The 24520-nt window shown below is 44.0% G+C and overlaps 1 protein-coding gene across 1 annotated transcript in view; it reads right to left on the bottom strand.

Moving 5' to 3' along the window:
* LOC135368610 (cell adhesion molecule DSCAM-like) overlaps nucleotides 1-24520 on the bottom strand; it is a 208885-nt gene that overhangs the window by 119119 nt on the left and 65246 nt on the right. The window contains exon 2 of the mRNA XM_064602002.1: nucleotides 3295-3398. The gene's annotated coding sequence lies outside the window, so the exon portion shown is untranslated. The remainder of the gene's footprint in view (nucleotides 1-3294; nucleotides 3399-24520) is intronic.

The following is a 24520-nucleotide window of genomic DNA, read 5'->3' as shown; positions in this document are numbered from 1 at the left end:
TGGTTAGAATGGGGGGAATAAAATAACGAGCCCCTTCACAATAACGATCGAAGTCCGACGGTATCCAGAAATGTCACAAGAGCTTTGAGCGCAGATCGTTGCTGGGCTGGATTGGGCCAGGGAAATGAGTTTTTACCTGCCCGTGTTGTCAGAAGAATAACTCAAACGACCACTTCTTTCCAGATGAAGAAGAAACGACGAGGTTTAAAAGATGCCATGCCGTACAGCTAACATTTCATCAACTCGTAACAACAACTCATCACGACGTGAAAAGACGTGTTACTTTGACAGCAGTGCAAAAGGAACGGCATTCATCCGTTGCGTTGTTTGTGATTTATGCGCGAAGGAATCGACAATTTGCGTTTTCCCTTTCCTGTCACTCTCAAGAGGAACAGGTGCGTATCCGCAAACGGTTTCCCGCGATGGTTCCGCACCGCCCTGTCGCGCCTCTTGAAAAGCAGCGAACGCGGTCTGCGGTTTTCTCCGCGTAGATGGATCCTGTTACTTTTGTACTATTGTTACGGTAACGGCGACAGGTTCAAGTTGGTCAGCTCAACAATCACAGCAGATCGTATTTATTCGACAAATGAAACAGTTTGTGGTTGGCACAGGCAGGAGGTGGTGTCGATGGAGAGGGTGGCCTTCTCTTTCTCCGCACAGCTATGGCTGAGGTATTTAAAGACCGAGGCCTAGTCGAGCTCCTTGGTGCTTGTTTGCCTCATGTCCCCTCAACGTTTACAGTGGGAAACAAGCATACATGCATACGTGCATGCACGCGCTATGCGGAATATGCGAATTTTACTCCAGCATAATGTTACCAGTGTATTTTAGTATACTGCGCATCGTACACTGCGTTACTGATTTTCAGGCGCGCACGGCAGCCCCCCGGGGGGGGGGGGTATATTTATTAGACGAAAAGGAAAAAAACGGGGGAAAGGTCAGCCAAATGAGACGTCGGCTTGCTATTCCAGAAATAAAGAAAGAACGAAAGAAAGAAAGAAAATTAAGAAATTATAAATGAATAGAAAGAAAAGAAAAGAAGAGAATTAAAGAAAGGAAGAAATAGGAAGGAATAAGAAATACATAAATAGAGAAAATTAAGAAATAAGAAATAAATAAAAAGAAAAAGAATTAGGAAATAGAGGATAAACTAACAAATGATGAAGGAAGGATGAGGTAGATTAAAGACAAAGATTACAAAAAAAAAAGATGACTAACAAACGGTGAAAGAACGATGAGATGGATCACAGAAAGTGACTTTAAAAGGAAAGCATGAGGTTTAAAAATGAAGTCCTGTGTTTGAAGCTGCAGTTGTCATGACAGCGATCGAGCGCTATGCGCGTTACACTATTGAAACGGAACCTCCCCAGGCATCACGTTGAAAGGCAACCACAGCGCGGAACGATACGGTCACCATTTCGTTTCTGACACGGGCAATATCCCCAGGGAAGATTCTGGCGTAAGAAAAAGCGAAAACACTGCTCATAGAGCCGAAGTTTCGTCCCGTGTTATGTTGAGCATCCACAAGGTGCGGAATATGGGGAGTGGCGTACTGCGCACTTGCCAGACGACACCGAGCAGACGACACCGTCAGCGTCTTTTCCTGTCGTCTGCTACGAAATATCGTGTGGATGTGTAGCAGGATATACCCCATGGTTAGCAGAGTACGTGAAGAGAGGAGGATGTTGAACGCTCGCGCTCACGTGACACAGCAGAAAGCTATGACGTTTTTCGCATCTTCCGCTGGAGTATTCTGGGGAATGTTGCTCGCGTGAATACACGGTAAGTGTCACAAAAAGACGTACATATCTCGTTTAAAAAAAAACGAAGAAAAGAACGATGCCATTCGAGATGGTGGTTGGTAAGGGGCGTGCTATGCGGTGAAGTTCTGTTTTGAGAGTGTATGATGCAGTACGACATCCCATACAGCGGTTTTAACGTTCCTGAGCGATACAGGTCTCATGAACAGCCTATGAACTCAAGTCGTGTCCTTTCATTCTTCAGTACTTCACCCTCGCCCTTCACCCTCAACGCATTAACCTCATCTTTTTTTTTAAATCTATCTCATCCTTCTTTCACCGTTTATCATCATCTTTTTTTTTCAAGTCATCTTTGTCTTTAATCGATTTCATCCTTTTCCCACCGTTTGTTAGTTTATCCTTTATTCCCCAATTATTTTCTTTATTCTTCTATTTCTTTTTTCTTTGCGGAATAGCAAGCCGCCTTGTCCCTTTTTTTTCTTTGTTCTAATAAATATATCCTCCCCCCCCTCCCTTTGTTGAGAGCGGTACAGTTGGCGTACTACGGATTCGTGCACCACCTGCTGTGCTAATTGTGAATGCATTCGTGGTCCACCATTCGTCATCAGGAGTGCATGCATGTATCCTCGCCATAGCCGGGCGGTTGACGACAAGAGCGCGTCGGATAACGTTTGACAATGGCACGATCCCCTCGCTACAGGTATCGCGTCGTTAATGAGGACATCTGAATCTACCTTCAATAGAACGGTCTATGCCCATTCAAATTTACTCATGCACACTGCCGGGCAAGGTTTGACGAGTACAACATCATACTATTTCCAAATCTTGACGAACATGAAGTTACAATGAAAGATGGAAGTCGCTGAAAAGGTTAGCCAGCTGTAGGACTCGAACCCACATCTTCTGGATCGCCGGTCCAGAAGATGTGGATTCGAGTCCTACAGCTGGCTAACCTTTTCAGCGACTTTCATCTTTCATCGTTAATTTCTTAGGCAAATTGAGGCTTTGTATGTATTTGTCCCTTCTATGTTGTTCCAACCTCAGAACATCCCCAGTTCTTTCATGAAGTTACAGTTCGTTGCTTTGAAACATCGGAGTTACTGAGAAACATTACTGAGAAAGAGCAATGAGATACAGTTACTAAATAATAAAATCATATGTTTCAATATTATTCAATATATTATCAATTATAAGTTATATGTTTCTCACCACAGAGGTGAGAGCTGTGGCACGTACATAAAATTATTGTAGTTACATAGCTTGGCGAATAAGACAAAACAAAACAAGACAAGAGAAAATAAGATAAGCGGGTCTCTGCTAGGAGTTTTTCGCAAATGCATCTATTGATCGAATATTCGGACGCGAAAGTTCCACTATTTCACTCTCGTTGTCTTCTGACGCATTTAACTCAACAACGCGCCTGTATGCCAGAAATGTATCATCGTGAATGCTATTATTATTATTATTTTTATTTTATTTTTTTGCTTTCATTCACAGGTTGCTGAAAACCAGATAGAAACAAGAGAGAACATACCGTATTTGCACGTTTGCAGACAGCTTTTACTGACAGGTTATCGGAGGTGCAGATTATGATATCAGACTGTAGCAGCCGCGGTCCAGTATGATGAAGTTCGTGACCTGTAAAATAAATAGAAACATTATTTAATTGGTGACATGTCCAGAATCCCCTCATGTGCCTGCTAAAATGACATGCTCCATCTACGGGTAAATGTAGTAATACATGATCCAAGTAACTATTATACAGCGAGGTAAAGCCTGCTTTTATACTTGACGTTACTTTGGGGGAAGGGAGTACCAAGGACAATACTGTGTTCCCTGACTTTCCAGACGAATCTCGGCACAGTTCCCCTGAAGTCGGCCCAGGACGCATGCTAACCCCCTACTCCTTCCTGCTGTACTCTCTCCATCTGTACGCCGCTCATAGCCACAGTTGCTTCGCGGCGCTAACACTTTCTTAATTAATTAATTAATTTTAAAAAAAATTTCGCAATACTCAATGCCATAGTCACACACTTACTTTCTAAAAAATCAAAGCGCAGTGCAAAGAAATCGTGAAGATAAATCAAAGTAAATACAAAATAGCTATTGTACAAATAATGGATGATTTTATTTGATTTTAAGAAAAAATAAAATGATGACATGCAAATGCTCAGTTTTCTGTTGAAGTGCTCCAGACATGCGCGATTGAGTATCAATTGAAATAATTTTGAATTATGTTTGCTCGTTCTTTTCTTTTATGAATTTAGTTTCTAGAATTATACAGTGATCAGCACATCGATTACGTGTTTGTTACTTATATGTGTAGTTATACTGTGTTACTGTGTCATATGTTTGTTTTGCCGCTGCTGCTCTATGGGACCTAACCATTATGCTGGTTCAACAAATAAATGAAATTAAAATGAAATTACATGAGTATTCGTACTTCTCCGCCCCCCCCCCCCTACCCCCGGCACACTTTAATACCTTCCTATTGCAACCTCTCGCATGTACTGTAGGTCGTGAACCGGTCATTGTGACTCACTTGGAAAATTCCAAGTGATTCATTATAGTAAGAAACCTTTGGGAACTGCACGCGATTGCACAGCATCTGCGCACTATTCTCTAAACGTAGCCCAGACTAAACTTACAGTTTTCAGATGAATAAAAAAATTAAGTTTTTAAGGTAATTTGTAAAACCGATAATCTTTCCTAAAAATTGCAAAGAAAAATGCTCGAGTAGCTATTCGAATCATATTCTCTTCTTCGAAGTTTTCCTATTGCAACCAATCTAGACTGAAAACTACCTCTCGTTTGCGGCTCATGCCGCTGAAGTAGAATGTGCTGCTGTTCGCGACAGTTCAATTTGTAGCCGAGAAAAATAAGTGGTGAAAATACAACTCCGAGCACTTTCCATCTCGGCACGCGAGCCCTTGTAGAACCCGTGCAACCACTTCGCATAAAATTGTGTTTCCACGAAGAATAATAGGAAACGCGATTGGAGAGGCAGTTTCGATACTCAGGGTAATCCCCTTCCGTCTGCTTCACCGGCGAATTATACGGCAGAAAGGATAGATTTATTCTCAAAAGCAGGTATCGTGGATACATGCATGTCAGCTTACTTCGAAATACGAGTCACAGCCACAGCGTAGGCAACGTGGCGAGAATTGTTAGATTGGAAAAGAGCGGCTCAATATTGAATAGCGATACACATTGAATGCATTTACCGAAATATTTTATGTGAATATGTGAATTGTCTTCATGTATACAATGTAGTGGATACATAAAGTTACGTATGTATAAACACATTGATTCGAATTCATATGTTCACATCAAATGTTTCGATAAATGCATTCAATGTGTGTTGCCATACAATATTAAGCAACTATTTCTTAATATAACAAAAATTTCGCCATATTGTACATCTTTATATATTGTATATAGCATGCTGGGCACATAAAGATGTGTATGTATAAACACATTGATCACAGTGTATACAGCATGCAATGTAATACAAGCGACAAGCTCTCGGAGCACCGGTAAGCGTATCACAATAACGCAAGGGCAGCCACCTTACATCTGCGCGCAAAGACAACCCGTGAGAGAGATACTGTCTGCTGGCTTCTCCTACGTACATTGCTCAAGTACAGTGAAAGCACGCTTTACAGGAGACCGCCACGGACGAACTGACTGGCAGACGCACGGTTTGTCGTATGCTCATTCTCTATTTGTACAATGCATGCTTCGTTAAAGTTAAACACACTGTAGTGAGCAGTACCTATGTCACTCCATTCTTGCAGTTAGACTTGCGCAATAGTTCCGCAACTACTCGTCGCGCTCCTGCCGTGCTTTCCGGTGGATCAGCATGACAGGTAAGTTTTAAAACGGTGCACGGTTCTGCAATAGCCAGCCCATGCATTAAACTTGCCCTCCAGAGGCTTCTTTAAAACGTAACATACTGCCTACAACGTTCAGAGAACTCCGAGGGAACTCGTCACGGCGAAGCATCTGCTATCCAGACGTTGCTAACTCATGCGGGGTGCATTCTTAATGCGTAGCTCCTGCGGGAGCTACCGTTTGATATCACGCGGAACAATACATTTAATTGTGCTGAATCGTGAGAATATGAAATATGTTTTACTGTAATCTCCTTTAAACACAAAGGGACCAAAATTAAACGCACAGATCATAAAAAATGCTAACCTAGTTGTTGCCAAGCGCCCCAACACGTTATAGACGTAGCCCAAACAATCATTATTCGAGTGTCGTGATAAGCGCGAACACTAATAATCTTCCACACATCAGACTGTCAGCTGTAAACCATAAGAGAGGATATCACTGAATGCCACCGAGCACATTCATCAAACCGAACTCCTCTGATGAAAAATCATCTTCCTCACACAGCCTCCCCCATTCTAACCGAGGTTATTTACTGAAAACACGGTACGTACCCTTATAACGAACATGAATACATAGCTCGATTAATCATGATTTCCTATCAAAGATGACCAATCCATTTACGCGTATACAGCCTCTCGAGCGCCGTGACTCGTTGGAGAGTTCCGTCTCGAAACACGAGCCACGACTGAGGGGCGCAAAAACAACCTACCAGCTTTTCTTGTTCCCGTACTTTCTGTACGGGAAAGAAAAGTGTTGTATGGGAAGCCAAGCCAAAAGAGGAGAAGTTTATTAATGCCCCGCGGAAGTTCTAAAGGGTGGAAAGAAGGTCGGGCTGGGAAAGGGAGGAAGCTCTTCATTTGAAAGGAACTGACTCTGAGAATGATAATTAATCAGCAGGTTTCTCTAAAAAGGAGCATGCAAGGGAAAAGGTCGTTTATTTACGGGGGGCAACATAAAATAATAATAACAATAAATAGAAGCCAAGGGATTCCGCTATAGAAAAGGAGACACGTGATGAATAGCTGAGTTCTCTGTTAAAAGACCCCGCTGCATAAAAGGGGGCAGAAATACACTTAAAAAGTGCGCGGGCGTCTGATGCTTTGTTTTTGTTCTCTGAGCGAAACTAAAGCGGTAGTCGCCTAATGTATAATCCTTATTGCGTTTCTCTCGGGAGTATTGTCTGGCCGTTTTTGGTCCGTATGGAAGCGGTGAAAGGAAAGTTCTGGAGACGAAGCTTTTCAGAAGGTACAGAAGTCGTAACACTTCTCGCATGACTAGCTTCTCTCTCTCTCTGATTGATCACACGCACGTGGAAGTACTGTGCTGCTTAGAGATCGCTTACGAACGGGCATAACAATACGCTGAATAATTTACAAGTCGTTTACGACTATGAAAGTCGCCGATTCGGTGCACCCGTACCGGTATCCTTGTATTAATGGGACGGTCGTATACGTCCTCATAGCTGATGCTTATACAATGCTCCGCAAATGGTGCCTTGCAAACACATCATGTAAAAGGGGTTGTGACATTTTGATACATGTGATTGATTGATTTGTGCAAGAAAAAAAATGGAGATGTTAGTCGATACATGGTGTTCATTACATCATGCAGACATTGTAGTGCACACTATGGTATAGAGGAAAAATTCCGAGTAGCTGTGTAAACCTTTGGTACCCGCAGCTGAAATACAGTAACGGCTGTGTCGCTACGAATTGTGGGAAGACTTTAACACGATTCTTGTTTGAGAGTTCTTCAGAATTACCTCTTACAAATGCATTGCAACTCGAACCCCGTTCAGATGCTTAGGAATCTTTATATCTTTTCTGAAGGAGTTCGTATTCCAAGTACAAAAGTCAAGAAACTTCACTAAGAATCTTCCTCGGCGGAGCCATGGACCGCCACCATCGACTTCACTGCACCTCACGTGATACCCAACGTCGCATACCGCCACCTTCGCGGCGCGCTTCTTCGGTGACTCACCCCGACGCGATATCTGGAACACACGGCGCACCCACGCTATCCGATGTTTAACCCCGCATATATACAGCTGTCCCTGTAAAAACCATTACTTTTTTACGTGTCGAGCCTCGAACACACGTACTCGTCAAGCTCTGACATCAGAGTTTCGGCCATTCCCATTGGTTGTCGTAATCATGTGACCTCTTTCGCTCTTCCTCATTGGCGGAGACGCCTGTCGCGACGTGAGAGCCGCATGAGTTTCGGTACTGGAGGTGCCGGAGAATCACTCCAAAAGGAATGTCTCACGAATATGCAGGGGTTCCTATTTCAGTTTCACCACAAAACGATTTTCGGAACCGCGAAAAAGAACACTAAAGATCCGTACAGCTGTAGTATCAACTGTTAAATACATTTTAACAGAAGAACAAGTGCCAGGAGCTTGCATGTAGCATTGGCGTCAGCCGCTGGGGCCCCGAACTTGCAAAACGCTTCTCTCTCCTTTTACCAACGAATTGGTGGAGAGTGAGAGAAGGGGACAGGGTCTTATGGGTTCCGCCCAGATATCGCGCCCGAGCCCTTTAGATTACATAGCCTGGGCACAATGCCGTCGAAAGTCGTTACACTCCGTGTATTGCTATCTCACATCCAATCGTGCGAGGGCTTCAGACGTCAGTCTGATTTCAACTCAAGCGACTGCGATAGATAACCTAATAACCAGATACAATGACGGTCTCATGTGGCCGTGCCGTAATTTTAGGGACATAGTTGGAATAAGACTGGAAGATAATGAATAGGCGCTGGTGGCTACATAATGACAGAAGTTGCAAAAAAAATACGTATAGTTTAAGTACGCCGTGGGGCTCCATTTTCTTTGGGCGTAGGCGAGTTCCCGATAATGTCAACTACTAAGCAAACAATGCCAAATCTATGATTGCTTAATAAGAGTGTTATAGACCCAGGATAGTTCCAGGACAGTTCCAGGACAGTCCCAGGACAGTCCCAGGACAGGAAAGATGCAATCGCTTTCGAAAATAATATATTATAAGTAGGGCGTTTAAAGCTGTTATTACGAAATTCCATTTCCATGAGTTTTCTGTACAGAAACATTATCTGTCTGTAAAAAATAGAGTACCTCAATCGCTATTAGGGGAGGGGGAGATAAAAATTGAGACTATAAGACGAACACGGATAGACAATAAATACATGTTGCCCAACAAAACAGCACTTATCCCTGCAGAGAACTTGAGGTAGCAGTCACTTTAACGCGGTCATTTCGCGTAACAAAGCAGTTGCCAACATTGTATGACATCTTTCTGTAGCTTTTTTTAAAATTCCGTGTTAACGCCGCAAAGCAACTGTGGCTACGTGCGGCGTATAGACGTGGACAGATGGAGAGAGGGCAGCAGGAAGGAGTAGGGGCCAGGGGGGTTTGTAAGCGTCCTGGGCCGACTTCAAGGGGAACTCTGCCGACATTCGTCTTGATAGTCTGCCGGAAAACTCAGGGAAAACCAAAGACAGCGCAACCCGCGCCACCTCCCAGTCTCAGTGTGGAAAGCGGCCACGCTGACCACTGCGCCACAGAGCTGGTAGTCCGAAGATAGTGACCGAGTGCTTGATAACACATGGTAGTATAGGTTTCGCTTGTAGGTTGCTGATTTCTAGCGCTTAATAAGGTTAGCTTTACTGTGTTCGGCCGTAGAAACGTTTCTACGGCACTTCAGAAGATAACAAAAAGCCGTATTCCACGCTTCGTTCAATTTGTGTCATCGCTCCTCAAAATAAAGATATCTCAATGGAGAATTTTAAGCTCATTAAGCGTTAGGAAAATACAGTACATTCGAAGAAGATTTCGTCTCCATTGAGCCATCTACCTGCTGCACGATTTTTAAGAGCTATTGCTTAGTTGCCTCTGTGCGCTAAGGTCTCGGTAAGACACAGGACGTAACATCGTCATGTAACAGGGTCGTAATATCATCGGGAAAGTGTAACATGATTCGGAAAACGCCGATGGAAGCTGCACGACACCGCTAACGGACTTCGGTAACGCCAACAGGCTTTACATTGTCATATTCAATGATGCTGCAGCTTCCAGCAGCTCACGAGTATGGAACCCGCTTCGCCGTGCCTTTATTTTCCTGCTTTGTGCAGCGCTGTTTCACTTTTAATGTAGCACGCGTTCTACAAATCGGGAGTGAATTCGGACAAAGCCTGGGTCCGTCCCCACATGTCCCCTGTAAAGTGTGCTTTCTCTGCACTGGCTTAGCGTACGCAGGAGGAGCAACCGAGCAGTATGTACGACTTGAACACCATGCATATTGGCTTTGTCCTTCACACGTGCACAGTACGATGGAATACACTCTGTATGCTCTTTTGGTTGGGAAAACCAAAAGTCCTACGATTTTTAAAATGTTTTTTTTGTACATGCAACATTTGTTGGAAATTGCATGAAATAACGCCAGACGTACCCATCACAAACCTTTTCTAAGCGCCGTAAACTCGCAACACCCATTCTCCTCAACCTCGCTCGAAAACAAATCTCGCTCGACCTCTCGAAGCAATTCCATTTCGCCGATTTTGTTGAAAGTTTTCATCTTCCGAAAGTAGCGCAATGTCTCTGCGAAGCTGTGAAAGATTGCTCGGGGAGCAGGTGCGATATAGAGCAAAAGCGTATCGATAATTAGGTTGCGTGGAATGGTTTATGCGGTCGCGTTCGCATTCTACGTCATCCCCTCAGGCGTTGCATAATTGATTAGGATCCAACGGAAAGGTAAATATTTGGCGATCTTCAAGAATTTGCCCGGGGTTGAACATGACGACTCTCTGGGGAGAATACATATTAAACTTCAAAGAGTTGTCTCAACTCAGTAAGGTCTTTGCGGTAGTATGTTTACGAATGCGTCCCAGCAGACAGAGGCACGGTAGACATATCGCGCGTAGTTGTACTGCGACGTACATTCAGGATCATCCCATGACTTAGTAGTAGGACTCAGTTTCATAGAGCGTTAAATTGGTTTTGGCGACGTTGGGTGTACTACGGAGCTATATGGTATAAAAGTTGAAAAGAGTGGGCGTTCCTCGAATTGCTCGTGTTTTTAGACCGCTTCATTTTTTTTTTTCGGTATCTTTTGCATGAAATCAGTACAACAAAGAATAAACGCGCTGATATTCGTCTTAGATGCGCTAGCCGAGGTGAGTGCGTGGGTAATTGATTGATTGATTGATTGATTATGTGTTTAATGGCACAAAGGCAACAAAGGCCATAGAGCGCCAAAACTATGCTGGGTAATTGAAAAATAACAACATATACGTGACGACGATGAAATGAGGTGGGTAAACTTGAAGCAAATTGTTATACCTTTTGCATCTAGGTAAAGAATAGCAATATGCACAAAAAAATATATGCGCATCTATATGTATACAATGCTCAATGACGCATACAATGATATACAATGTACAACGTTACAAGGAGAATCAATCGACAGAATCCTGTAACACCGAACACTGTGCCACAACAAGAATACTTCGTGCAGAACGGTGCCAGAACGTGCAGTGACACCATGTATATTTGGACAAAAGCTGCTACGACGTCCTAAAAGATGTAAACAAACCAAGTGACTGACGGGCTGCCTGCTGTGCAACCGAGTCGCTAAGAGTGCTCATATTAGGAGGAATAAGAAAAACAACGCAAAAAAAAAAAGCAAACACCGAAGATTTCTACATTTATTTGCGGTACTAGCATTCGCGTGGTGGACCACACTTCTAGGAAAGTTAGGACGAAAGCAGCCGTGTCTGCAGCACGCTAAACTAACTACCAGTGATTTGTTTTTCTTCCGTTGCTACCGTTTTTTTTTTTTGTCCTTCTTTTTCCTCTTTCTTCTACCAAATGTCTTTTAACATCATTATCGTCATCAGCCAGTTCGACGAACACGAGCTCGTACACTCGAACTCCTAAGCTTAATAGCTTAATTAGGCTTCATAAACAAGCACGCTACACTTGGCTAAACCGGAATTGCTTCTTGCGATCTCTTCTCATTCCTTATCTTCTCTTTTAAACGACAGCGAGACTTTAAAAGGATTCCTGCCCCTCAAACGCGCCCCTCCTCACGCATGCAGTAAAGCACCACTCCACGCAGAGCACAACCCCCCGAAGCCTTACATACGAGCTACGATACCTCCCTGGATAAAGACCTCAGAAGCGTCATTTCCATATGCATCAGAAAGCGCGCACACCCAAAATGCAGATGCACAGCCTCTTGCTTGCGAATACACTCAACCATGACCATCTGCACTTGCTGCTTCGATAATGCGCTGGGGAGACGTAATCCTATTTCAGCAGAAATACTATCCGACGCACAGACATAGCTCTCCGGCCGAGATCACGTTTTCGGGATCCGCGTCCCTGCAGCACGGAAGCAGAAGCAACCCACTAGAGAACATTAGAAACGCAAATCCTCGCGAGCATCTGTACAAGCGCAGTTCCTCTCTTCTTGTAGTAAGAAAGAAAGAAAAAAAAATGATGCCAAGCTTATAAGTGGGATAGGTAGGGATTTATGCAAAAGAAAACGCGCATGTAAAACGCTACGACAGCAAAGTGTTTGTTCCTGTTCTTGCTTATCTGACAGATTTTTTTTTATTTTTAGCTTTGTCTTTTAGCACTGTGAGACATTCCCATTGAGGAAGAGATATCGCAGGGTTTTTCTTCTTCTTCTTTTTCATGCGCTAGTGTATTTGATGGAGAAGAATCAATTCTGTCTTTCTTTCCATAAACGTAGGGTAAGGAGAGCTGAATACGTGAAGTCTAGTCCAACGCCGAATGAATACGCGAGAAACGGCGAGCGTAGGCGATGTCCTATTTTGAATAAAAGACGACGACGACGACGACGTTTGTTTCTTCCATTTCTCTCTCAGATTTTGTCGCTAAAAAAAAAAAAACGAAAATATAGAAGAAACTCAGCGTCGACAACGAAAAGGAATGCACGCTAACAATCTCAAACGTTTCTGGAAACAAGAAGCCGGAACTAAAATGGAATAAGAGGACTATGGAATTGTCGCGAACCTTTGTTTCCCTCGAGTCCAAAAGCAGCCAAAAATACGCAGAGTTTTCGTTTCTTTTCTTTTCTTCTTTTTAAGTGTCTCTCTCTCTCTCTCTCGCTCTTCTTCACCTTCTTCTTCGACTACTTCTACTACTCCTACTTCTGTGTGAGTCGCATCCTACACAGAAGGGGCAGGACTTGAGACTTTTCGAAATACATTTCCTCGTTCTCCGTTGACTATAATGCGATTCCTGTGGAGTCCGAGAGCAAGCTGCGAACACATAGAAAAGCTTCCCGGTACGGGTCCTCGGTCGAAGACATGGATTACGTTTTAGCTTAATGGTCATTCCGCCTTTTTTTCTTCTTCTTCTTCTTGCATCTGTAGATTGCTTATACAAGCAGCCCACCTGCGGCGTATGTATGGATTGCACTGAAGGGAACGCTTTTACCGTTCTTTTTGTGTCCACGGGCCATAAACCCGCTTGGGATTATGTCGTACAGGAAGCAAATAGAAAGATGACTAGCGAAAGTAAGGGGACGATTTGGAAACGCGAGGAAAAAAACCCGACTAAGTGGTGGCTTTGTTTTTTTGTTTGTTTTTTTTGTTTTCGTTCTCGAGGATAGAGATTTGAGAGGCTTTGAAGAGCAACGACGAGACCGTGTTGGAAGAAGCTCGGATTAACGGTGCATAATTTTGATAAATATGCGCGAGTTTCCCTTTTATCTCTCTCTCTCTCTCATCCTCCTCATTTTGTTAATGATCGGAGTAAGAGAGGCCATGAAAAATTGAGAAATTGGGAGAAAACCCCTAAGGGCGCATCTGGTGGGATTGGCGATCGTGGTTCACAATAAAATTTACAATGACGCTTGCTTTTTTTATGTACTCTCGTATACACGTACACATGCGTGAGATGATAACGTGATTAGTCATTCACTGCCGCTATGGCGGTTCACTGCTCCGTGTCTTTTATGGAAGGGGTTAGGGAAGGACGACTATGCAAAAGTGCATTGCTAGAGCTCGTTCAGTAGACCGGTGCGAGACAAGAACTTCGCAACCATCCGAAGTGTCGTGCGCGGACTCCGCAATGATCTGTTGAGTAGAGGCCATGAGGCGAAGAGGAAGACGACGAAAGAGAAGCTGGGCAGCCTGGAGCCAGTCCTCAACGCCAAAAATGGTGCAATAAAACTACGACGACTGCGTTACACAGTGTGAAACAAGTTGTATTGTGGGATCTTTGTTTAACGGAGCAAAAACTTACAAACTTGCCTTCGAACACACTACGTTCCAAACTATCTCCGTCGCAACTGTTGCAACCGTTAGCTGAATAACAGCAGAAAGCACAATGCCAAGACCAGCATGCCTCGACTTCCCCAAATTCCTCCCCGCCTCACACACACGCACAGAGCAAAAAGCACTCAACGCACTTTTCCCTAAACCATCAAGAGGAAGCACCGCCTTCCTCCATACAAATTTCCGCGATCTCTCCAAATACACCAAGTCAGACCATGCACTCGATTTTTATCTTTCCTCTCTTCCCCAACCTATCCTTTTATACGCGGACACCGACGTATCTGCTTTCAGAAACGTAGCCTGGGCTAGTTGACAGGGTATAAAGTTTCGCTGCATCGATTATCGATGTGTTCTTGAAGGCTCTCTCTCTTTGTTTCCTTTTTTTTCCTTCAATAATTTTTTTTGTCCCCACTCTCAGATGAGCTAATCTCCTTTATGGCCGAGCCCATTGATCGCCTGTGCCTCAACCATGCACTATCTGTAAGTATAATGTTACCCGCGATTAAGTTTTCGCTACCGAGAATTCACTCCGTTTCTCAATTTTGCAAATTTATGGTCCTCACGCCAAATTCTTTAAGGCTTTCTCCTGCCTTGTTCTTTTGAAGGAGTGGCTGCAGCTATTACGTAGATTGCGGCAGAGATAATGTTTCATAAAAGTCCCCCGGTCTTCTTATAATATCAATTGATTCTCCCTATCGCATGTTTAGTATGGGAAGCGTTACTGGCTTAGCGCTCTTATCTTAAGGGTTAATGATCTGTGGAGTTTACGGCAAGATGTTAAGGAATAGGCTGTGCTGCTGTGCAGGAGAAAAAAACGTCCCAGACGCGTTCATGAATCACGATGTTACACTTATCTTCAGTCCTTTCAGCAGCTTCCTATTTAGCTTCGACATGCCTTGTTTATGGTCTTAAGGTTTCTTTTAGAGTAAATTCCCTCGGGGTTGTAAATTGAGAATTCCTTTAAAAAGCTCGTGAACATGAGTCTGACACGAAAGACTACGTTATGATATTAACGTCATGTCTTTAATTCTACTGCGTCCGAACTCCACAAGGTCGGTCGTTCGCTTGGCCCCCAAGGTTGCGATTATTCGAGGAACGGATTGGCGTCGCCTGTTTGTAACTTACCCCCACCTGCGTGATTAGATGTGATTAGATGTGCAAAAATATTTGCTAAACCTTCGTATAATTTAGTTGTGAGCTTCTACGACGCGATTATGGTTTCGAGACCACTGTGTACTGTCATCATTCGTCCCGAACGCGGCATGACGCCGTGCTGAGTTTGCATTGGGCCACGCAAATGAGCGTGCATCTAATGAAAGTGAACAAACAGCTGCCGTCGTAAAAGTCGGAACAAAGCTCGATGATTATACGAAGACAAAATAAGTGCTTCTTCGTCGCAACATGCACGAAAATCACGAAATTCTTTTTCTTCCATCCTACACTCTTAAAAATGAGCTTCACCGCACAGCACGCTCCTAGCCAATCATCATCTCGAATGATATCGTTATCTGGCGTCATTTGTTGAAAACGGGAGGCGTACGTCTTTTTTTTTTTACACTTAAGCTGTTCATAATTGTCACAAAAAAGGCGTACGCCTCCCGTTTTCAACAAATCAGGCCAGATAACGATATCATTCGAGATGATGGTTGGCTAGGAGCGTGCTATGCGGAGAAGTTCATTTCTAAGAGTGGGGGCTGCGCACGCCATGACTAGATGGTTGTTTCTAGTTCTTCTGCCAAACAGCTGCCAAAGATGCTTTCGAGCATCACATTTTCAGATCCACTACCCAATTTTGCGCACGATCAAAACAGTATTCTACAAAACACAATGGGAAAACGGCAGGCCACAGAGACATTTTTTTAAATATTTGATATTTTAATGAAATTATATATTATTATATTTGCGTAGTCGATTATATATATAATATATTGTATTTCTATACATTATAAGTTTTATATCAAATCTCCTTAAGACTTAGTTTATAATATTTATATTCATTCAACGAAAAACAGAATGCTTTTAAAGAGTGGCAGGGGAGTAGCGTCTTACTTACCGCAGCTAATTTACATAATGTGAAGATGTAGAAAAGTAACACGCAAAACAATCCCACTGCTCCTTCACGTACGCCAAGAGTGCATATAGAGAGACCCTCTCGCGCGCCCCACCATGACACCACGTCTTACAATTCCCGGTCGCACAGAGCGTACGTGCTTTCTTTCTCTCTCTCTCTCTCTCCTCTTTTCTCTTTTTCACGGCTCTTTAACACATTTGTACCTGACGAAATGCAGACTACTGCAAGAAAGCCTTGTACGTTAATAAACAGCAGTTTCAGTGTTTTTACGGTAATAAACAGCAGTTTCAGCGTTTTTTTCATGTTATCAATTCCCGGTCTCCGAAACACGTAACCTTCTCACAGACAACCCCTCCTACTGATATTGACAGCATGACTTCAATGGACCACGTCAGTTTTTGTGGGTACGTGCTCCAAACCGCTCTTGTATCATAATTGGGATTTCACACACTATATCAACCCGTTGTTTAGTTTAGTATATCACATACTTGTTAGCTAATCGCAAATAGTTGAGACCTTTACACTTATCCAGTTTGGCATAAAACGAGTAGCCTACGCCACAGGCTTCACCCCCCCCCCCCCCTTTGTGAACTGTTTGACTTTTAACTGCTGCATCCAAAGTTCTGAAAGTATGACACCGGTCGAAATTTTACTAGAAATTTCTTTAGAGCATTAGATTTAGGTTATGAGAAAGAATGCCACAGAACTCGTCTGCAAAAAAAATGTCCAATAATGAAGCCTCGAAGAAAGTGGGTAATCGTTGCGATATCCAGCCTGTATTTTAATTCAAAAACTGAAATCGATCACGAGCTCTTTTTCGACATCTGTATCTCCCGAAAACTAGAGGAAACTAAAAGTAAACGCTTGTCTTTTCACAGGAAGTCATCGCCGGCGTTGTAGAGCCAACACAAGCGCGTCGTCCGGAGTATATAAAGTGTGTAATAACTCTCTCCGTGAGACGCAACAAAGACTTCGGGATTCCAAAGCGAGATACTGAGCAGCGGTAGAGAACACACAATACACACTCGGCGTCTTTCTATGAGAGCGGCTGCAGAAACCTCGGCAGGAAAAGCCGAAATAAGAGCTCGCTCAAAAGGGAGCTTTTCCCCAACGGGCAACGAACAGCGGAGGAGCAAGTGGCTCCAAATTAGAGTCCCCTCTTTGTGAAGCCTAGTCTGTGACAGCCGCGTCCCCTAGGGTCGTGCAGGCGAGGTGCTCTATGAGCTTAATTGGGAAACGAATTGTAACGTCCTTTTCTGCACTGACTGCAAAGCGCTGACTTCGTGCTTGCGTTTTCGCTGCTTCGTCCGGTTTATTGCTTGGAGCGCTGGTAACAAGACTTGAAGCACAGGTCTGAAGAAAGAAAAAGAAAGCAGATGGGCTGCTGTTTCTTTGAATCGTTCAAGATGAAATGTGAGGGAAAACTGTCAATATGAGCTGCACAGCGGATTCCAAAACCAAAGCGGCACTGTAACGCAACAGCTATAGGTAGTTTGGTGTCAACAACTGGCGGTCACGTGCCTGCAGCAGCAGTGAGGCCACAGCGTTGCATCGTAATTTAGCGTATAGTACATTTTTGATCAAATTATATATTATAAACAAATGTTTCCACAGATATGTAACTTATACTCTTGTGGCCTTTACTGTGCAACGTTCAAATATAGGCATTAGGTAATTATGGATGTGCTCAACAGACAGCGTCGTAATTCAAAATAACTCTGAAAAAAAAAAAAAAAAAAAAAGTGTGCCGATGGAAGGACGCGAACCTGGACCCTCTCGATCTCCGACCAAGAATGCTACCGAGTACACGAGATCGACATAATATTCCTCATATTAGTCGATTATTCAGCAAATTATTCAGGTTGTAAAGGTTTCTGTCGTCCCCAGATGGAGATTGTTACTTGCATTAGACGGTACTGCGTGTTACAGTTCAATTCTCGCTTTCGTTCTCGTATTTACTCACGCGTTATGACATCTTTAATCCTTGTTTTTTTTTAATATAGAATGTTCTGACTTTCAGGAAAAAGCACAAGTTGTCCGTATTCTCTTTATTGTGTATGAATACGGCTTAGCAACACGTTTGCACCAGCGTTCGGTTCCGATCATAATAGAGAGCTTTAGTAGAGTGTGCTCGTTCATCCAAAATTCCACCATGACAGCTTTTGACAGCGAATATGCCCCACTGAGTAGCCATTACTCTTCCAGAAACAGCACGGAAAGGAATCGAGCTATTATTGCTCTGTACCTATAAAAGAAATGTACTAACGACGCTTGACATCCGCGTTCTTTCACATCCGCGTTTTCAAAGACGTCTATTTATGTTCGTCTTCGACATCTGGCCTGACGGCATTAGTGGAAGCTGGGATCTGAAATATGACACACCAATGGCATCTCATCTCTGCTTAGAGTAGAAACAAAGTCTGGGTCTACGCTGCGGGAAAAATAAAGTGGTCCAACCTTAAAGGAAAAGTCCGGGCCCGAAATAGCAGCACACCGGCAATGAACACTGAGATACAGACGAAATAAAATAGCGAGAGCCAATAAAATGCCGAGAAATCGCGTTGCAGATATAAAAAGGTAAGAACATACGCCACCGACTCTATCTCTCTGTGTCAGATGTGCTTTAGCACCACCTAATATAGTGACTGGCAGCTTTTATTGTTCCCTGAGTACTTTGTTTGTGAGAGCTACGCGAAACAGTGGGAGGATGCATTATTTGGCAGGCGGAACTGAGGTCGTAATGTGAAGGATCGGCGAACACCAAGGGCACCTGCATGCGTCCTAGCTTTCTTTCCAGCTGTGATGTCACAGCAGGAACTCAGAGGGAAAGAAGGCAAGTCACGATCGAACGAATGTTTCCTGCGAAGTGGTATGTCGCAGAATTCAAAATATCAAGAAGAAAAATGTCTGAATAACACCGAGGCGCACCACTTGAATCCAGAGATACGTGGATTGAGAGAAAACGGTGGAACTTGCGGAGAACATAAGGACTACAATAACAAAAGAAATGGAAAGATAACAGGCTGTCATAATATATACACTGCACACGAGGTCAGTGAGGTGAGCATACATGCGGAATGGGACAGGGACGGCGCGTACATCTCGATGCATGCTGTAGGCCAACGTCACAGTTAGCTTTTCCAATATATCACAGTTTTCCAGTGTATCATCGCAACCAGTAGGTCCGGTGGGCAGAGTGAGGAGCAAATGAGTAAGTGGCCTTATTCTCAATTCATTTTTCTTTCTCTCTTTCTCTCTCTTTCCAGGGCCAGCGAACCAGTGGCCTTATGGTTGACTTCGCACATACGTTTGCATTAAAAAAAAAATCTTCAAAGTAGTTTTTGGAGCAGCTGGCTGCACTCGCGCGTCCGACACTTTTCTCACCCTCTCCTTGCCTCTCCCTCACTTTGTTACAAGTAATTCTTTTTTTCACGATTCCAGTAAAGTGAAAGACTTTCATTCTTTCTATTCTGTTTCCATCTGCAAGAATTGGGCATTTCTCGTTCTTGCATAGTTAGTGCTTTAGTTTTCTATCTGATGGAGGAATATGATATTAACAGAAGGAAGATCCCTGCGTTATGCCGTTGTCTCATGCTGTCTCTCATTTCTTATTTTGTGTGTGTGTGTGTGTGTGTGTGTGAGTGTGTGTGTATGTGTGTGCGCGCAAATGATCCTGGACATTTTCTACTCTTGCTGATCCCCTCCCATTTTTCCTTTTCCTTCGGTTCTTTCGGACCGGACATGGAGGAAAGGAAGCAAAAATATATATATTAAGACTACGAAAGTGCATTAGCTACAGCTGCCTCGTAATAGTGAATTGAGGCGATTAAAACGAAATATTCTTTTATTTCAGAATATACGATTCAGCTGTATAGGTCAGACGACGAACACGTATTCAAGCACGCGAAAGCACTCACAGTTCGTGAAATCGCCATCGCGAGAACAGAAAATGAAGTACAAAAATTGGAAGCGGCACACAACGAAAACTCGAAAAAATTTCCGCGTAGCTGCGTCGGGGAAGCATCCGGCATTCCGCATCTCCCGCTCCATTGTTCCATTTAAGCCGAAACAACGTGAGAATGAATCGGTGGCGCCCCCTTGCGTCGTGTGGCTTCTTCTTGAATGGGACACTTCCGCTTTGTTCCCACCCTTTACGATGATCCTGTGTCGCCGCGCAAAAGAAGAGGCCCAGTATGCTGTGCGGAACCGTCTTTGTTATGAGACGCAAGAGAAAGACGCTGTATCCGTTTCTCGATCATCGCAACGGGTTCGCGCAAAATTTAACGCGTCTCTGCGCCACGTTCTGGTTCGCACTTCCCCGGCTTTCAATAGCAACTTATCGCCAGGCAAAGTGATGCGTCGACCCTGTTTTCAACTGTCCATCTGTAATGAAATTCATGAACGATATTCATGAGTTCACATCTATAGGCTAATTATTATGCGTGCTGGTTGAGACGCTACACTCGTAAAAATGAACTTCACCACAGCATAGCACGCTCCTAGCTAACAATCATCCCGAATGACAACGTTCTCGCCCCTGATTTGTTGAAAACGGGAGGAGGAGCCTATTTTGTACCTATTATGCCGTGCATAATGATACAAAATAGACTCCTCCTCTCGTTTTCATCAGTACCACCACCACCACCTCCTTTCGCTGCGATCATCTAACTACACTCTTCAAAATGAGGTACTGGTGCTGGTGATGCGGCTCGCCGCTTTCGGCCTCACAGAGGTGGGCAACGTCACGACTGACGCCCTGGGGGAATGTGCGTCCTTGGCCGACTTCTAAGGGAACTATACTGACATATGTCTGAAAGCGTCTGAGGAAAACCCCTAAAAATGAACTTCACCGCATAGCATGCTCCTAGGCCAATCATCAACTCGAATGACATCGTTTTTTCTCATGATTTGTTGAAAACGGGAGGCGTACGCTTTTTTTGTGACACTTATGCAGTTCATAATTGTAACAAAAATGGCGAACGCCTCCCGTTTTCAGCAAATCAAGATAGAGAACGACGTTATTCGAGATGATGATTGGCTAGGAGCGTGCTATGCGGTAAAGTCCTGCTTAAAGAGACTGGGAGGTACCCGGGTTCGAATCCCGGTGCCGGCTGTGCTGTCTGGGGTTTTTCCTGGGTTTTCCTCAGACGCTTTCAGACATATGTTGGCACAGTTCCCCTAGAAGTCGGCCCAGGACGCACATTTCCCCAGGGCGTCAGTCGTGACGTTGCCCACATACGTGAGGCCGACAACGGCAAGCCCTTTCACCATCACCACCACCACCACCACCTGCTTAAAGAGTGTACTCCATGTTCCCAGGCGTTACCCAGAATTAAAACGGATACTGGCATTTATTCACACGAAGTTCGTCGCAAAATAGCTCAGGTGTGCTTACTACGTGAATTATATTACACGTAATCATCGTTTATGGATTTAGAACTGAGGTCTCCACCTTTGTCGACTAAGCCGCATTCACGAGCTGCATCATGCTCTGTGCCCAAGATCAAGTACGTACTTCGGCTTCGACACCGATCCCGTCAGTCATCTCAGAATGGAAGAAATTACCGTGGCTGTAAGTACAGTAACGATAGTTGACATTAAATCATTTTGAGACGCATTGTGGGAATGTAGGTTGCACATAGTCATTGCCATAGTCATTCTTATTATAGCGCTCGTATTGTAAACTCACGTTCGCGTGGTCTGACCTGTACTATATTTATTGGATGTCGATGTAGGTGTCCTTCCCTTACGTGATGCGCTTGGACTCTTAAGGTACAACGAGTGAATAAATAAATAAATGTTGCTTCATTACACTTGTGACAGAGCGTGCATATTAGTTACTACAAGGGATCAAGTCTGCTAGACTTGCTAACAGCTAGACTTCGAGAAAATTTTGCGAGAACCTTGCCTTTTCGCGGAGTCCTCTATAGGTTATTCATACAAAATTCATGAGCAGCGTTATTCCATGAGTACAGGCTACCTCTGTCGTTAATATTCTTTTTTGTTCCTTCCTTTCGAGAAGTACTGTAAGCGCCGTCCTCTTCAATAATGCGTGAGTGAAAAATCAACTGCAAAGATCGTCGCCCGAAAACCATTACTTTGGAGCTAACCAGATTATTCCTCTATGTAGCTAGAAAAACTTTTCTTCTTCATTCCTTGACGAACAAACGCGCACAGACACACACACAAAACACGAATCTGGGCAGAACTGTAGTTTCACGGATAACACGAAAAACTTCGTGCCGGCGTCCTGTATAATGCGCCTATAAATCAAAATAAAGCGCTGCTCCGTGAACTTAGTCATCTTTCCGCAGAGGTCACGACGTGCCTCACTGACTTGAGCGGAGAAACAACAGAACATTGCGAAATGTCCTTCAAACTTGGATTACGGCCCAGAAAGAAAGGCAAGTATAGCTGAGAGCCGTTCGCACCTCCCCCAGGAGAGGAGGCCACATAAGTCTCAAAAAGTACTTTCTCTCTCTCTCTCTCTCTTTCTCTCGCTTTCGAAGACGGGAAGAAAATGTATACCAGGTTTACGTTCGGCAACGATACTTCAGTGCTATGTTCTGAGAGCGATCTGAACGCCAGTAAACACTGGAAAAATCCTTTCCAGTCAGCAGTTCTGAGAGAAGGGGAGAGCGCAGAGGCCATTTCTCGAGATCTAGAACATCGTTTTCGCTAAACCGCGAAGCTCTTCATCGAAAGGAGAAGAAAATACTTCTTCCTAAAGATCCGTTTTCTCTTCGCTGGCATTGTTTTCCTTTACATTTAACCGAATCCTAATATCTTCTTTGGACTTCAGAGCTGCTTGTGTCTTTCTGGGAGTTTGCTCCTAATGACACACGAAGCGAGAGAGAAGGAGAGAGAAAGAGGAGCGAAGAAAAAGAGATCCATCCTGAAGGATTTGAGGACCATTACGCTTCTTTTTTGGATTAAGTGCTGTTGTTTAGAGCAACTTATTTTCTTCAACTTGAAGCGCAAAGAACAAAGAAGAAAAAGAACAGTGTTGTGTTCGCGTTTGTTTCATTGAGAAGTTAATTTTGTGTCTGTCATCGCACGCCGATGTTCATGTACAACTTTGCTAATGATTCTGCGGAGCTCCGGACTTCACAAACTATCCACAGTTTTAAGAGGGTCACGTGCTGGCTTAGGGTTAACTTACGCCACGACGGCTAAAATTTATGTTACTCAATTCTATCACTCAAAACAATGTTGCTCTATTTGTTTATTGTAGCAGGAATGGTGATGATGCAGATGTTTTTTTTTTCTTTTTACCTTTCAAATGTAAGGCTCCTCTTGTGAATTACACCCTTAAAAATGAGGGGAAGGGGGTCGAAGTAGCTTGCCTTTGTTGGCCGCACACAAGTGGGCATCGTCACGACTATAGCCAAAAAAAAAAGAAAGCCTTCAAAATGAGGGGGGGGGGGGTCGAGGTAGCTTGCCGTTGTTGGCCGCACTCAAGTGGGCATCGTCACGACTATAGCCAAAAAAAAGGAAAAGAAAGTGGGAGAAAGGGGAGTTGAGGACTTCAAAGTGATGTAGAGGCAGGATGACCGGTACTGATGGGACGGAAGCACACTGTAGGTGAGAGGTGCACTAGAGTGGTCTCTCCGCTAGGCCCGTTGCCTGAAGAAAGCTTCAAAATGAACTTCGCCGCATAGCACGCTCCTAGCCAATCATCATCTCGAATGACATCGTTCTTTTCCCTTGATATGTTGAAAACGGAAGGCGTACGCCTTTTTTGTGACAATTATGCAGTTCATAATTGTCACAAAAATGGCGTACGCCTCCCGTTACCAGCAAATTTGGGGAAGAGAACGATGTCATTCGAAATGATGGTTGGCTAGGAGCGTGCTATGCGGTGAAGTTCATTTTTAAGACTCTACTGTTCCGAGGCCTGAACACACAGATGAAAAGCTCGAGGTGCCTAGGAACATGAAATATATAAACATGGCAGTCTTCCGAGAACCACTTGGCAGGTAATCGAGAGGGGCGGGTCCGATACGGGCCGCTGTCTGGCTTTTTCGACGACTGCCATGTTTCGACTGCAACAAACTTCTATTGAAGTTCCCTGGGAAACCCATGTTAAAGGGACGGTCGCTTCCGCCCAAGTCGATTTCGAAACATAGAGTCATTTTATTCCTTGTGAACCACTTTTCATTATTTATTTATTTATTTAAATAAATGAATAAATAAATAAACCACTGACTACAGTATCAAAAATCCCACGCGAAATAGGGCGCAGTTTAGCTGTTATCCTATGGAATGCATGACGAGAGCAGACGCCGGATGGTGAGAGTATGCAGAATTCCCTCTCTCGAAGAACGAGAAAACGTCACTCCCTAAGAACCAATCAGGGCGCGACATTGAGAAAAGGAATGCCGCGGCTGTGCGGGCGTCTCATAGAGTTACGGGGCGTCTGTTCGGCGCCTCTCCTCCTCTGAGCGCCGCCCTCTCACTCCTCCGCTTAGGGAGTGACGTCATGGTGCCGATGCCTCTGCAGCCGTGG

The sequence above is a fragment of the Ornithodoros turicata genome, chromosome 9 (assembly GCF_037126465.1).
Source record: "Ornithodoros turicata isolate Travis chromosome 9, ASM3712646v1, whole genome shotgun sequence".
NCBI classification, from domain to species: domain Eukaryota; kingdom Metazoa; phylum Arthropoda; class Arachnida; order Ixodida; family Argasidae; genus Ornithodoros; species Ornithodoros turicata.
The sequence above is the reverse complement of the archived record's forward strand: the minus strand, read 5'-3'. Positions and strand labels throughout refer to the sequence as shown.